The 17,215-nt window shown below is 43.0% G+C and overlaps 1 protein-coding gene across 2 annotated transcripts in view; it reads right to left on the bottom strand.

Annotated features, from left to right (window-relative positions):
• Positions 1-17,215, bottom strand: part of ARHGAP26 (Rho GTPase activating protein 26) — a 537,491-nt gene that overhangs the window by 420,620 nt on the left and 99,656 nt on the right. The gene's annotated exons all lie outside the window — the stretch shown is intronic.

Genomic DNA, 17,215 nt, shown 5'->3' with positions numbered 1-17,215 from the left:
AAATTTAGTCCATGTCCCATTGGAATACTTTGAATTTAAAAAGGCTTTACACCAACTCTATAAGGACAAGCAGAAAAAATGTTCTGCTTAAAAGCTGGGAACCTCTCCTGCAGGCCACAGTTAACAATGACTCAAGGAAATTCTGGTCCCTGACAGCTGACTCAATGGGAAGAAATGGTTCAGTAAATAGCTTGATCACAGCTGATTGCTGGTATAAGCATTTTATGATTTTTCAGGAGACCAGGTACAATCCTGAAGAGGAATTTGATTTGTCTGGATGATTGTCCAATTTGGGCTCCAATGCAGTTGAGGAGACTGAATCTCTAACCATAGGACTTAAACTGGGAAAAGTCCCAGGGCCTGATGCTATTCCCCCTGAGGCTATCAAGGCTTTTCCACAGTGGTGGGCCCCCTTCCTAGCAGCCCTTTTTATAGCCATAGATAGGTCTGGTGTAATACCAGAAGCATGGAAGAATGCTGTCTTAGTGCCCATCTTTCAAAACGGAGACCCTCAGCTCCCAAATAATTATAGACTGATCAGTCTCTTATTCATCATGGGGAAGCTGTATGCCAATTACTTGGCCAATAAGCTTAAATCTTGGATGCTAGACCAGCAAACCCTGGGGCCGGAGCAAATTGGCTTTTGTATGGGTAAGTCAACCTTGGACCATTGTGCAGTCCTTAGACATCTAGTAAATAAATACAGGAAAGGGAAAGGACCCAAATTATACACAGCTTTCTTAGACCTTAAGGGAGCTTTAGATTCAGTGCCCAGGGACAATCTGCGAAAGAAACTAAGTAATCAGGTTAGACGCTCAAAAGATGAAAACCTAACCTCTAAGATTGCAATTACAATGGGTGTCAAGCAAGGCTGTATTTTGGCCCCTATATTGTTCAACCATTTTAAAAATGATCTGGCACCCTTTATGAGGTCTGTTATGAGCAAAAATAATTTAAATGGCTTTTGCAAGCTATCGCAGCACAACTTGATGAGTGAACTCAGAAGGTCTTTAAATGCCTCACTGATTTATGACACCATGGCTTGGAGAAGACATGGTCTCTTTAAATGCCTCCTCCAAGCCCCACTGTCAGCACTAGCACATCTACCAACATGAACCACACAAACCTCCCAAAGCCACCTGGGAATTTCAAGGGAGGTTTGCGGGAGCAACATGGCATGAACTGAGATTCATGACAAATTTCAGTTCGTAATTTGGTTGATGCCCATCCTACATGCAACTGTGTTCTGGGCTCTAGATGTTCAATTTTCTAAACTAACTTTCACTATAATGAAAGGGAAGCAACCACAAGAAACAAGACTAAATTTTCTGTTTGCAACTGACAGTATGTACTGTTATTTTCCATCCAGGTCCTAGGTAAACTTAGGCACTACTCTGTTTTATTGTAAAAAATAAGTCTAAAGAATTGGTTGCTCTCCAAATTGGGGAGGGAGGGTGAAATTTATGCCATATGTTCCTTCTGATCAGATCTAGTACTTTAATAGCATAAAACATCATTTATAATTACACATATAAAACTGAATACTGAATATCTCTTTTGAATCTCTTCTCTCCCTTTCAGAACCAGAGGCAATGAGAACAATAAGGGACAGATTATTTGAGGTAGAGCTATCTGAACTGTACAATGAAGCTAACAAGACATGCTCCCCTCTTAGTCATGGGATCTTGCCTTCCGTGGGCTTTCCTGCTAGCTATTTTTACAAACTTCAGACTTCAGCACTACGCAGAACCTTTTCTGTTGCTAGGTCCAATGCCCTCCCCTTCAGCGATTTTAACTGGGAGATTTAACAGTATACCTTTTGCTAATAGACTATACCGTTGTGCAAGTGGGTCTATTGAAACAGCATCTCACGTGTTATTAGAATGCTGTTATTATGTTAATATTTGCCACAGCATTTTATTGTTAATTCTTGATAGTATCTTAGAGCTTCCTGATGCATATAAACTACTGTATCTACTGAACAACACTTATGGGAACTGGGATCATAACCGATGCTGTGGCAAAGTTTTTGCAGGCTGCTCTTCTTATTTGCAGTAATGTATTGTAACTTAAACTTGTGTTTGACAGATTGATTTTGACATTTTTAATGGATTTTAGTCCCTTTTAGAACATTCTTTTATTGACTCCTGATGGCATGTTTTATCTATTTGTATGAATGAGTGACTACCTTTACTTTTTTGCATATGTGTTTATATCTAAATTTTCTTTTTTATCTCTCTTTTAATGCCAATAAAGGTAACTGAACTGACATATAAAATTGTACTATTTGACATATAGGAAATTATAAATACATGACTTTTCTACAAGCAAAGTTAACATATCCAGTAGTAACAAGATAGAGCATGCTACAAGCTGGTATACCCTATGCTATCTTTGCACATGAATCTTAATTTGTGAATGGGTAAAACTTGTCATTCTCTCCAAAAAGAAAATCAGAGTTCTGTCTAGGGGTGTGCATTCGGTTCGGCCGAACTGTATATACAGCCGAATCAACACTGATTCAGCTGTATACGGAATTGGCCGTAGCCAATTCCCATTGCCGCCTATTATGCGGCAGCCGAATACGGCTCACCGTATACTGCCGAATAGCTATTCAGAAGTATACAGCTGTCAATGGAAAAGGCGGGAAAGTAGCTTCTGCAGCCTCAGTGGAGCTGCTTGCCTACTTTCCCGCCTTTAGTGGCCTCTTCCCGCCTCCCCCATAGCCTCCCTGGGATCAGGGAGGGGGGAGGGGGAAGAGGAGCCCCAGCAGCCAATCCAAAGCATGCATTTGCAAAATGCATTGCAAATGCATGCTTTGCAGGGCTGTTTTGTAGCTGATGGCCCAGCCATCAGCTACATTGTTGTTATTTTGATCTTTTGCTTACTTGGGTATCCAAGTAAGCACTGTTGTCTGGCCAATCAGAGAGCAGTGCTATTTTTTGAAATTGCTCTCTGTAGGGCCAGAGAACCTTTTTAAGGAGTCTTCCTGGCTGGACTCCTCCATTGCTGTGTTGGTGTATGTGGGTTGGTGGTGTGAAAGAGATTGTGCTGCTGCTGGCTGGCCCTTGCGTCAGCTGCTGCCTGCTGCTCTCTCACTCAGCCTTACCAGACTTCCCTGGAGTAGAGAAGACAAGGTAAGACAGTTTTGGGGTTCTTGTTTTAGTTTTTGTTGGTAAAAGGACTAGAGTCCCTTTACTTGCCCAGATTTGGGTGGGTAGCCTATTTGGTGTTGGGGTTAGGTTCTGCTGGGGGTGGGGGCCTGAGGTGGGGGGTTGCTAATTTGCCCGTATCTTAATTTAGTGAGAGGACTTTTAAAAGTGCAGTGTCCTTTTGCTTCTCCTGATTTGGGTGGCTTGGATTTCTTGGGGTTAGGGTGAAGGGTTTTTTGTTTTTGTTTTTTTTTTTGGGGGGGGGGGGTTGGCAAAGTTCCTGTATTGTTAAAAGTTGAGGGTTTTTTACTGTTTTAAAAGTATTCAGTGTTTGATTTGTTGCTGCTGTGTTGTGCTGTTTCTGTTACTTTTATCTTCAGGTTATTGGGGGGTGGGGTGCTGTTTGGCCTAATTTTCATTGTTTAAAAGGCCACTTTTGTCCCCCTTTTCCTGGTTCTGGTTTTAAGGGTGGGGGTGTTGTTGTTGACTGATTTGGCCTGAGCTTTCTTGTTGGTGAAAAGGCCACTTTTTAACACTTGGCCTTTTGTGATTCTGCTGGTTTTGTTTTGGTTTTTTTAAATTACCTCTGGTTGGTGTGGGGGTTGGTGAGGGTGTGTGTGGGATGTGTGGGCTGGGTCACTTTCTTGTTTTTATAGAGTAGATTGTGTGTTCTGTGGCAGGGAAGCTGGCACCTGGGTGAGAGACCCAGAACCAGCAGGCTTGTTGTGGTTGGCCAGCTCTCCCCGTGTTGTTTGGGGCAGGGCTGGAGAGCTGGCATCTGTAGATTGTGTGTTCTGTGGCAGGGAAGCTGGCACCTGGGTGAGAGACCCCGAACCAGCAGGCTTGTTGTGGTTGGCCAGCTCTCCCCGTGTTGTTTGGGGCAGGGCTGGAGAGCTGGCATCTGGGTTTGCTGCAGCCAGGTCTGCCTCAAACCCCCTGCCCCCCCCCCAGTAGCCTCTAATTATGCCCTATGTTGCCATTGATGTCAATGGCCCATAGGGTATAATGATGGAATAGGGGCACCCTCTTTGGGTGCCCCTGGAATGGGATCCCCTGGCCCAATCTTTTTGGGACTTGGGGGGGTTGGAGGGGAGAGTCCCCTGCAAATTTGGGGGCTCTCCCTCAAACCCCCTTCCCTCCAGGTGGCTTCAAATATACCCTATTTGCCATTGATTTCAATGGCCCATAGGGTATAATAGGGCCGTATATTCGGAAATAGCCACGCATCTACCGTATATGCAGCTATTCCGAATGCGGTATTCAGCAGTATATGGGGATTCCGAATTTTTTTTCCCCGTATACTTCCGAATCCGTGTAATGCCGATTTTTTTTTTTTTTGCACACCCCTAGTTCTGTCAACACTATAAAATTTCAGACTTTTCCATTAAAATTGTTTTTAAAAGTATTTGGAAAAATCCTTCTTTTCCATTTTCCCCCCAGTTCTTTTCCTCATGACTTCACATCTCTAGATTAGTTCCCTTGCACAAACTTTGGCTCAATTAAGACATCACCCTATTCATGGTTTGCACTACATTTTAGAACACAAATCATAGTTTGAATATCAAAAAGTGTAAGTCAACCATGCATAGAGCTATTCAACCTTTTTTTCCCTTTTGCTCACCAGCACTCATTTCTGCAAAAAGTACTAGTTGTAACCAGGGCCTTTTTTGTAGAAAAAGCCCAGCAGGAACTCTTTTGCATATTAGTCCACACCTCTTGATGTCAAGTCAGCCAGAATTGCATTACTGTGAGTTCCTGTTCAAAAAAAGTCCTGGTTGCAACTGTAGTTTGTTAATTAAGACACCATATCACAACACAGCAGAAGTCATGGACACACCAAACCAAACTACAGTGTCTTACTCTGTTTCGCAGGGCAATCACAAGCAATGTTCCCTCTAAGCACTTCATTTTCAAACTATGCCCACTGAAACTGCTGTCTGGAAGGTATACTAACAAACCACAGGAACAATGTGTATGCATACATGGAACAGCAATGGAAGATCTCTTTCACTATATAATGGTGTGCCCTTTATATTCAGACCTAAGAAGCAGATTCCTCTCTGGAATTTTAAGTCAAGTACACAACTTATCTGACAACGAAAAACTGATTTTTCTTAATTGTCGGGCATGAACCCCTTGGTCTCACGCAAGGTAGCACTTTTTGCACTCGCAGCTAGAAAAGTTAGCTCCAAGGTGGCTCCTAGTAATGCACCATATCGAGCTCTATAATCCAGCCCAGCTATTATGATTTTAAACATACTAACGATGTACTTATGAAACTTTAGAAGTGTACAGTTCTAACCTGAAGATCTGCTGTTTCACTATGATTTTTTGAATGTAAATTTTTATATTGTGATTTTATATTGTAATGGCCAATGGCACATACAATAAAACTATTACTTGCAGAGTCTTGTGAGCAAAAATTCTACTTTGTGAGCTACTGGCATTAAAGTTGTGAGCTACTGCATAAATTAGCGTGCTCTGAGGGCATTCTTCCTGAGCTAAGACAAAAATGTGTGAGCTGGAGACTAAAAATCTGTGAGCTAGCTCACACTAACTCAGCTTAGAGGGAACACTGATCACAAGTAATACTCTATCAGATCAAATATTACACTCAAACATATTTTCTGTAACCATGCTTTGGAGTAATTACTGAATTATGCAAATGTTTATGGAAGAGACTGGATAGAAATAAAAGGCGGGAAATGGAAACTAACAAGCCAGATAAGAGCAAAAAACAGATTCTAAGAAAACTGTGCTATTCTGGGCCTGAGATATATTCCACAAGAAAACCATCTTTCCACATTAATCTCTTCCATTATTCATTCATCTGTTGTTGCATGAAAAAAGGAAGTCTACAACAAAGCCACCTTGCTACTTAGCCGTTGGAAGAGTACCAGCAATTAAAAATATCTGCAAGAATGCTAACTGGAATTGTGAAGGGAATTTCCAGACTAAAACATGAACCAAAATTAACTCCTATACAGCAAGAATTTCATTTTGCATACCACAATATTTAAAAATCAAACAAGCTGAATCAAATGAGAGACATATTTACATCAGCCATGCAAACAGGCTGTAACATTTAGCCTATTCGCTAGCTTATTAACAAGCATGAAATAAGGCTAATACCCCTTAATTGTCAGCTACCATCTCATGCCATAGTAGGCCAGATCTTCCCACCAATCAATGCTTCCAAATACAGCCAGATGTTTCAGCACAGGAGTGATACAATCCATGTATCTCTCTCTACCCACCCCACCCCCTCAGTCAATAGCCTGAGTAACACACTTTGAACCAAACTGAGTTATCCAGACAGTTTTCAAAGGTAACCCCCACATTAAGCATACTACAGTAACTTAATCTTGATTATATCAAGACATTGATCACCATATCCAGATCACATCTTTCTGAGGAAGAGGCATGGCTGGTAAATAGGTCAAAGACAATACAAGATACAATGTCAAACAGAGCAGCCCCAAATAACTAAGTACTAGGATCCAGCAGCACTCCCAAACCTACGAGCCAGGAGTACATTTCTCAGGAGTACATTTCAAAAAGTGTGGGGGATGGGATAAGAGCTTCTCACCCCAAGGCACTGTGTGGCTCCTCATTACATTATTAAATCACCCTCATTAAGCTTTAAAATGGTAGATGAATCCCCATGTTGGACACATCTGGTTTGACCCTTGAAACACATAGGTTAAGTTGAAATAAGGCAAGACCAGCAGATCTGAACACCACAGTCTGCTTCAACGATATTACATAAACTCAAGCGCAGATTCACAAAAATTGTGCATGTTGTCAGAGTACACATCCAGAGTGTGATCTATTTGTATAGAACTGAACACTCACTTGGACGTGCATCAAAAGAAATACAGCATTTGTTGTAGAGGGTGAATGGTTTCTGAGAATGAAAATGAGAATGAAAACTTCGGGCCATGTGTGATGTCTCCAGGGTCAGAGCTCACGTCTCCCTGTGGAGATGCTATATTCTTTGATAATGCCAAACACAAGCAAACATGTCAGAAATGTAATGAAGACACTTAATTACTTTGAGGAAAAGAGCCTCGTGGCGCAGAGTGGTAAGGTTGCAGTACTGCAGTCTGAACTCTCTGCTCACGACCTGAGTTCGATCCCGGCGGAAGCTGTTTCAGGTAGCTGGCTCAGGCTGACTCAGCCTTCCATCCTTCCAAGGTTGGTAAAATGAGTACCCAGCTTGCTGGGGGGAAAGTGTAGAGGACTGGGGAAGGCAATGGCAAACCACCCCGTAAACTGTCTGCCGTGAAAACGTTGTGAAAGCAACGTCACCCCAGAGTCGGAAACGACTGGCGCTTGCACAGGGGACTACCTTTTTAATTACTTTGCTCCTTTCAGAACACCAGCTCCTTAAGTTCTGGCCCTGGTTGTTGTGCCCTTCCTGTAGAGTTAAGCCAGGGGGAAGCCAGTCTACCTAGATCAGGTGGGAAAAATTCCTTCTAGCTTTCCTCTGGGCCAGGAATGCCATCTTCTGAGACTCCGGGAGGCTCAGTAATCCCTAACCTGTAAAGGGTTCACCCCCACCTGTGTGCCTACAGCTCCTTCCCAGCTTCCACCTTTACCTGCGTCAGCTGGGTCCTTTCGTCCCTCTTCCCCTAGCTTCCTTGCTCTTATTCTTGAACAGCACCTTTCTCTTGAGGAGGCTTTTACTCCAAAGTAGGCCTTCGCTCCATAGGGAACAAATGTTGCTGAGCCCTACTCTTGTCTGCTTCTTCCTTGTTCTTGCAGACCATGCTAGCTCTTTCTTTGGCTCTGAGACAGAGCTGCTGCCTTCCTCAGAGCTGTGCCCCTGCTCCATCCCTTCTTCCTCAGGGCTGAGACACCATGAAACATCCAACTCAGACTCTTCCTACCAGTTTCGTGTGAGAGCCAGTTTGGTGTAGTGGTTAAGCATGCAGACTCTTAATCTGGGAGAACCAGGTTTGATTCCCCACTCCTCCACTTTCACCTGCTGGAATGGCCTTGAGTCATCCATAGCTCTTGCAGAGTTGTCCTTGAAAGGGCAGCTTCTGTGAGAACTCTCTCAGCCCCACCCACCTCACAGGGTGTCTGTTGTGGGGGAAGAAGATAAAGGAGATTGTAAGCCGCTCTGAGACTCTGATTCAGAGAGAAGGGCGGGGTATAAATCTACGGTCTTCTTCTCCTACTACTGCCTACTATTCCCCTGTATCCTTTAACAGCCTCCCCTCCTTACAGCCATCTTGAAGATTCTCCACTTGATTGGCATACCACATCCTTTACTTCAGCCTCACTAACAGCCCTTATCAGTTGTGGTCTTGCTATCTGTGTACTGATGACATTCAAAGGCAGCAAGAGGACCATGCATATGCTCAGCCCTCTGTCCCACTGATTTGGAAAACTATAACATTTTTAACACACACTCCATTTTCCTGCATACCTCTGGAGTCCCTTTGGTGTTTGGAAACTCCCCTCTCCCTCAGCTTTCCTAAGTGTGCCCACATACAAAAACATCCTGTCTGAAATTTGATTTCAACAAAAGAATTCTAACAAGACAAACAATTATCTTGCCACTCTGGCTGAAGTGCTTTAAGAATTCCCCTTCTTCCAACACAACTCACATGTAACTGGATTTTGAACCATGGCCACAGGTCACAAGAATTGTAGGAAACAATTATAAAAGGCAGGGAAAGTCACATAAAAATTCTTGTGGAGAAAGGGAGCATACATTAAGGCAGCAGTACTATTAATACTAATTATGGTAGTTTGAAGACAATAAAATCAAATTGCCCAAGAGTATACTTATCAAGCAAGGGAATCTTCCTTTTTTAAAAGAAGGGATTGTAAGGAACAAAACCGCTGTTCTAAAGAGGAGGTTACTCATTCTCGGCAGGCTCATAATTAATAATAATTTCTCGCCTTCTCTACTCCAGAAACAGTGGCCTCATCCTTAATATATTTTCAAAATTAAGGGTCACACAATGCCGGCACTGAACTCCTAGGGTTCTAGGCATGTAATCTTGGCCTTGGACAGCAGTTGTTGGAGCACCAGTCCAGATCATGGCAAAGGGCAGTTTAACTCTTTCTCCCAGTCCCGCTTTATGATAAAAAATACCCTTCCACTCAAGCTATTTTAAATTCTGGTCAGGGGGTATTTTATGTCCTTTTTTACCATTTAGGGCTTAAAAAACTGAGGAACACCTTTGACTTGGTAGGACTTTGGGTAAAAAACTCTATGGTACCAAATGGTACCATAGAATTTTTACCAAATGCTAGACTGTCCTACACATGATGTGCCAAGCATGATGACATCACTCCTGGGTGATGCCATCACAATGGACACGACACGCACCAATGGAGCTCTTTGGTCAGGGATCCCCCCGTTGGCCAACTCCATACCAGCATGCTGGGGGGGCCCCAAACTGGGGGAAACCCCGCCTCCAACAGGAGCTTGGCGGTTCTAAAAGCAATTTTTTTAAAATCTGCACAGCCAATCAAATCTTCTATGGCCAATTAGAAACCTTGCAGGGTAAAAGCTCCACCTACTTTCTAAAAACACTTAGTGCTGAGTTATAGAGACAGCCCAGAGGAGGCACAGATAAGACTAAACGGAGGAACAGACTTCAGAAACATTCCCAGCGAACTACAATGATAGTTACTGTTTTAAATATAAATATCTACAGCTCTGGAGGTATTTAAATATCTACCAAACACTTTTCTATCTCTGCTATGTGTTCTAACAGCAAGCCTGACAGTTACAAGTTTATCACAGAGGCAGCAAAAGCAGCCCATTCAGGGAAAGGTTCAGGATTTCTGAATAAGTATGGGAATCTCTAGGCATGCAAAAAAAAGGTTGTACAATTAAAAAGATATAGGACACCTCTCAAAAGAGCATGATGAGCACTCAGAATGCCCTCTGAGGGCTTGGCAAAGGTTTTTAAAGAGCTGACAGTATGCTGAAGGAGATAAGCTTCCCAAACCTCCCGCCCTGGCAGGGGACCCCAGGATTAGCCCCCTTCTCTCCCGCTTTCCAAAAAACTGGAAGCGGGGTGGAGGGTATGGCGTCTGGGAGCGATTCCGTTGTGAGCAGTTGCTTAAGGTGGAGAGCTCAGTTCCTCTGCAGGAGAAGAGCCAAGCCGAGTCTAGGAACACCTTAAGAGACCACCAAGATTTTTAGGGTTATAAACAGCTTTCAAGATTCAAAGCCCCCTTCGTCTGATCTTCTGAAGGGAACTTTGGTTGCAGTCACGCACACAAAGGTAAGAGGGCCTCCTGGAGCAGGGGAGGGAGGGAGTGGTAAGTTAACTGCATACTGCCTAGCCCTTGTAGGATTGCCGCCGCCCTCCCCCGTGCTTTCTGGCTTCTCTCTTTTACTTCCCAATCCCGGCGTTTACACAGAGAACCTGCTGGGATCAATTTGCAGCCGCTTTGCATTCCACAGGCTTCCGTCATCCCACTTCTTCATAATCTTCTTTTTGCACATTTACTTGGAAGCAAATCCCAGTGTTTCAGCTGAGCTTACTCCCTACTAGGCGCAAGAAAGATCGCAGTGCCTCTGTTTCCTGCTGAAGAGAGCTGCCCCAACCTTCTGCACGCTGATTTGGGAGTGCTCTCTGAAGTAGGCATGCTGAATTAAGGCTGCTGTTCTAAGCAGTGTTACTGGGTGAACTTGCCTTCTGAGCTTAGGGTTGCCAATCCCCAGGTAGGGACAGGGGATCCCCTGATTTGGAGGCCCTTCCCCCACTTCAAGGTCATCAGAAAGCACAAGGGGGGGGGAATGTCTGCTGGCCACTCTATTATTCCCTATGAAGATCGATTCCCATAGAATAATGGATAATTGATCTGTGGGTATCAGGGCTCTGGGGGGCTGTTTTTTGAGATAGAGGCACCAAATTTGTATCATAGCATCCAGTGCCTCTTCCCAAAATACCCTCCAAGTCCAATTCTACGACCCCAGAAGAAGGTGGCCCTATCTTTCATTATTTCCAAAGGAGGGAAGGCATTTAAAAGGTGTGCAGTTCCTTTAAATATGATGGCAAGAACTTCCTTTGGAGTTCAAATATGCTTATCACACCCTTGCTGCTGGCTCCACCCCCAAAGTCCCCAGATATTTCTTGAATTGGACTTGGCAACCCTAGAAGGAGAGTACTGAATAGCAGGGTCTCCCAGTCATTTGTCTTCCCACAGTTTCTCCCAGCTTGTACTGAATCTAATACTGATGATAAGAGGCAAAGATTTTGCTCTAGGATGGCAAGTTAAGGCCATGTAGAGATGAGGCAGAGGTGCATAGAGCATTCCTGAAGCTGGCACAAAATATAATAAAAAAGAGCCTTCCCCTGTTTCAAATAAAATAGTGTGATTCAGAATGATCACGTTCCTTGTCCTCTAGTATACTGAATGCAAATTAAGAAAAGGAAAATATAAAGAGGAGAGGAACCTGGACTTCTCAAGCCCCTAACATATTACAGCGTCCAGGAGGGTAACAAGCATGACCCCCATCCAGGACTATTTACATAGAAAAAGCCCAGCAGGAACTTGTTTGCATATTAGGCCACACCCCCACACTCTCCTGGCCATACTGCACCACTCTGGTTTGGGTCTAGAAGAATAGCTTCTTCCTTCCTATATAAGCTCAAACTTCAGTAGCCACTACTGTAGGGAAACTGTTCTAAAGCAGTGGCTGTCAAACGTGTGACATCAAGACCTCCATTTTTATTTACATTTTAGGACCCCCTTTCCAAAGTCTTTCCCCTTCTTTTGCCAACACCTTCCATCCACCAGACAGCCCCCTTTAAAGTATGTGGCCACTGGCAAGCCAAGCGTACCCTATGGAGGTCTCCATGCTCACAGCAGGAACCACATCAGCTATACTTTAAAAGGAAGTTTAAGGTAAAACCTTTTACACTATGGCCTACGAAGTCAAGACTCAAAGACTCAGTTGACTCGACAGGACCATGATTGAAAGAGCCCTGACCGAAGTCCTGATCAATCTCTTGATTAGAAGGAACTTTGTACCAAAGAAGCAATATAAGTATACTTTATTGGATAAGAAACTTGAGTCAAAGGCCAACTCAACAGGTGAGGGGAAGAGTCCCAGAAAAACTCCCAGAACTACTAAGGTCAGGCATCCAACATATTGTGAACATCAACTGAAAAACCACAACTGCATGTTTATGGATGCAGAGGAGAGGTCTATGTGTACTAAAATCCTTTACATTGGAAAAGAAAATGAAAAGCAGTTCTGTTTTACACTAGGAGTTAACTATGATAACTAAATTAGGACCATAGCTCTTAATAGTTTCATGGAGGAGGACATTCCACATCATATACCACCAAGTTCCACACTCACAAGCAGTGTTCCCTCTAAGCTGAGTTAGTGTGAGCTAGCTCGCAGTTTTTTAGTCTCCAGCTCACACACTTTTGTCTTAGCTCAGAAAGAATGGCCCCAGAGCAAACTAATTTATGCAGTAGCCAAGTCACTCGCTCACAACTTTAAAGCCAGTAGCTCACAAAATAGAAGTTTTGCTCACAAGACTCCACAGCTTAGAGAGAGCATTGCTGTCACACACATATTGTTTCATCTATTTTGAAAATACTTTTTCTGTTCAGCTGCTAAAATTCAAAAAGTCAAGGATAGACAAGAAAACGACGTTTCGCAACATTCCATACATGCTGGATCCCAGACCTGCTCCAGAAACTAGAAAAGATTTCTTGATGTTATTTGTTTGATGAGCCAAGTGGTCCTTTGGAGACAAATATCAGAGGAACACAATATTTATACTATGTGGCCCAACAAATGGGTTTCAAGACCAAACCAAGGACCAAAATATGCAATATGGCCAACACGTGTCAGGTCATAGGTATATGGGCTGGACTTACAGACATACATTGGGGGGCTATTCAAAAGCATGTGTTTGCTCAACACCGCAAAAGGGGAGGAGCTTCTGGTTGCCCTCCCACACCACTTTCACCAATGGCAAGAGCGGTGGTGGAGTCTTTTGCTTCTTTTCTCCGGCTCCACATGTCCTTCCTAACTTTCCCTGTCTCTCTTTCTGCTTAAAAAAAAGCAGCAGGATGGAAGCGAAAACAAAGCTGCTTCCCCACCCCCACCTCCGCACATGCTCCCTCACATTGCTGAGCAAACACCTTTTAAAATTGAGTTCTCCCAGACTGATTTCCTGCTAACCTTACGCCACTCTCACATTCCTCTTATCAGCAGGGCTTCCTTCCGATTTCACACTATCTGCCCTGGGGCTGCAAGTAACGTCAGCATTTTCGCGCAGCAAACAGAAACCTCTAAAAATCAGTTTCTGTTTGCCGCACAAAAACACCAACATTACTTGCAGCCCTGGGGCAGATCGTGTGAAATCAGAAGGAAGCCCCACTGAGAAGAGGACCGTCACAGCAAAGTAAGGTGAGTGGGAAATCGATCGCAATGTATGCTGACTGCAAGTCTTGTTGCACATCTGTGGCCCAACACGTGTCAGGTATATTCTGTGGTTCTGCCCTAATATTTCAGAAACCTGCTCGTTAATTACAAAGTGCTTGTATTTCACTTCTTTCTCATTAATAACTCCTCCCCCCACAAACTGACTGTATGACAAACTGTAAACAAAGCCTAGTCTCATCTTATAGCAAAGATTTTTTGTTGTACCTCAGTTAGGGTTGCCAATCCCCAGGTGGGGGCAGGGGATCCCCCGGTTTGGAGGCCCTCCCCCCGCTTCATGGAAGGAAGGCATTGAAAAGGTGTGCCGTCCCTTTAAATGTGATGGCCAGAACTCCCTTTGGAGTTCAATTATGCTTGTCAAAGCCTTGATCTTGGCTCCACCCCTAATGTCTCCTTGCTCTACCCCCAAAGTCTCCTGGCTCCACCCCCAGAGTCCCCAGATATTTCTTAAATTGGACTTGGCAACCCTAACCTCAGTAGTAGTGGACATTAGAGCTGAGAGACATGTCTACTACATTTTTGCTCCAACAAAATTGTTTCTGTACTCTTTTGATCTTCCAAAGGCCACAGTAACCAAACATCAAAGACCATATACAATAGGGAAGGCAGAGTGTTTTTCAGAAGAAACAAAAAAAACAATAAAGAGTTTCCAGTAAGCAAGTGTGACTATTGTAGTGGACAAGTGGGGCTATTTTTAGAAAAAGGTCAGGGCAGATGTGAGGATTCCTTCTGTTTGGAATTTTTTTTTGGGGGGGGGGCTAGAAGCTGCAACATCAAAGAGACGTTTAAGCATTTTGTATATGAATGTATGAAACTGCTTTAAACTGTTAGACTTTTGGTCTTTTCAGTCCTATACCGTCTCCTCTGACTGATAATTGTTCTTGCAAAGACTCAGGCAGTGGTGTTTCCCAACCCAAGATCATTTTAAGTAGAGATGCCGGGAACTGAACCTAAGACAGAAAAGGGATGTAAATCATGCTCTTTGTTTAAAAAAAAAATTGATTGGACAAGCCTACTGAGGGTAACTGTGGAACCTTACATAGATCTCTTTGCCATTTTACCCAGAAATCCAATTTTCTCATCTCAAAAGCAAGGGTGTGATTCCTCCTAGTTTCAACTGTGGTCACAGGAAAGTCTTTGCACATTTTATGAACAGCAGGTAATGTTGACTTTGGCATGGCACTGAGGTAGGCAAGGAAATGTATTTTGGCTTCAGAACCTCTGGAATCTGTGCCCAGTATTTTTCTTTGTGGGGGGTACCGTTCTCTTTGTCCAACTAGTCATACTGGGCACAATATCCAGGACATCTCGTTCATGGTACCAACAATTCATTGCACTGACTTAGTGAGAACACAAAATTAACTCCCTTGGAGACATGGTCAACCCCCATATTAGATGCAATTTTTATCCCTTCATCCCCCTACTCCAAGCAAAAGAAAAATTACTGCGGACAGTTCAGCACAGCTAAAAAAGAAAAAAAATCCCTCAATGCTATTTTTTAGTATTGCATTTAAAGAGAAAAAGTTAAAGCATTTGTTTTAACTACCATTGAACAAGGCAGCTAATAAATCTTGAATGAGCACTGTCAGACATCTACGAGTCAGTGTCAGAAGACACCAGGTTGCTGCTGCTACTGCTGAGGTTACAAAAAATTGCTGCTGGAATTTTAGAAGGGCACAATGGGCAAATGACCCATAAAATTGTACACTAGTACTGCAACAAAGGCAACAAATTAATAATGGTAACATTAAAGTGACAAACAAATGTTAGAACATTAAGTACACTTACTCCAAAAGGAACAAGGATCTATAATGTACACAGAGGTTATTTCTGCACTTCCTCTCAACAAATGTTGCAGTGTATTGCGTAATTGCCTATATTTAAAAACAGGAAATATATGCCTCCCAAAGCTTATGCCTTCCTTAGTCTGAAGTCAGAAGGAAGAAGAGCATGCAAAGAGTATGGCTGCAGGGCAAGTTATAGCCTCCTTTCAGAATGACCAACTTCAAGGTTCTATTGAGAACATTTCTAGCCTATTAAGAACAGGATTGCAGTTTTCCTTCATTTCCAACATCACAGCCATATGGAAGGCTGAAGCAGAGTAAAGTCTCCTTGCCAAACCCTAACAATCAGCCCATTATACAGAAAATGTCACAATGTAGTAAAGTTGTGAAAATGGGTTCCATTATTTCTGAAGTCTACTGCCAGATACTCTAGCTAGGACACATCAGCTCCATTCTTTTCTTTTCTTTTTTAAAATCTGTATTTGGGAGGTGGGGGTTGAGCAGGAACTCACAGGAACACAGTTCCGACTGGCTTGGTGTCAGGGGATGGACCTAATATGCAAATGAGTTCCTGCTGGGCTTTTCTACAAAAAAAGCCCTGTTTGTATTTCTTTATATCCAACTTTTCCCCCTGCAGTTCAGACTCAAAGCAGTTTAAAACATCATCCTCCCCTCCTCCATTATCTCACAGCAACAACCCTGTGGTTGACAGGTTAAGACCTTGTGATGGGCCCAAGGCCACCCAGCAAGCTAGTCCTAGGCTGATTTTACATTGGGCAGAAGATCCTCTCTCAGTGTACTTTGAAAAGTGTTAGTTTACATTGCATACCACAGTCACTTCTGTCTTGCTTTGCATTTTTAGTAGTCGTTCACATTCAGTTTCTGGAACTGGCACCGAAACTGTTTTCACCAGTGCCGCTCCTCACTTTACAAGACCACTTGTGAACTGGGGTTTTCTGCAGATTAGGATCTAAAGCCACCTAGTGGATGTAGTACATAACCACAGATCTATTGAATTGTCACAATTAATCCATAGCTAAGAATCGTGGAAACCACTGCAATTGTAAAGTTAAAAAACTCCGGAGAAAGTGAGGAGCAAAATTTTGAATGTAGATCCAATAATATAATGCAGATTTCTAGCAGGCGAATTCAGTGTTCAAAAAATCAGAATCAACAATAAGTGTAAAATCAGCCTAAGTCTGCCACTCTATCCATTTCAGCACAATGATGTTTTTAAAAAAAAGTCACATTCCCTTACATTGAGGGAGATAGCAAGAAGCAACACACCCAGAGTTCAACAGATGAGCCTCACCCTGGGAAAACCATCTTCGTGATCATTGTGTCCCCCTTGCCAGGTCAGAATCTTGATCTCCCCTAGCTGCACCAAACACTAAAAAGATACCTTCCTCCTAGAAGGGCAGGCAACAAGCAGACTTAGCCATAAGTTTGCCATTAAGGACTAAAATAACTTGGTTTCTTCCACCAAACCATCCACAACCAACCTCTGCTAATTGCGGACACATTTAAACAGAGAAAGAAAACTGAAGTAATGTGAACCCTCAAAGTTCCTCCCCAGTGGACCATGATCCCCCATTTTTAGCCATTTCATATCAGTGTTTTCATTTGACTACAAGAAAGAATAATTTCATAATATTTTGCCTGGAAACTATCTAAAATGTCCAAAATTTTGAATAAAGATATGAAGACACCCTTCCCTCTCCCCACAAAAAAAGACACTGAAAATTTAGGAAAGAGAACATAAGAGTTGAGGGGTTTTTTTAAAAAAAAGCCAACTACAGAGCAGTTCAATGTTTTCAATGATATGAAGTATAACT

The sequence above is a fragment of the Heteronotia binoei genome, chromosome 5 (genome assembly GCF_032191835.1).
Source record: "Heteronotia binoei isolate CCM8104 ecotype False Entrance Well chromosome 5, APGP_CSIRO_Hbin_v1, whole genome shotgun sequence".
NCBI lineage: Eukaryota > Metazoa > Chordata > Lepidosauria > Squamata > Gekkonidae > Heteronotia > Heteronotia binoei.
The sequence above is the reverse complement of the archived record's forward strand: the minus strand, read 5'-3'. Positions and strand labels throughout refer to the sequence as shown.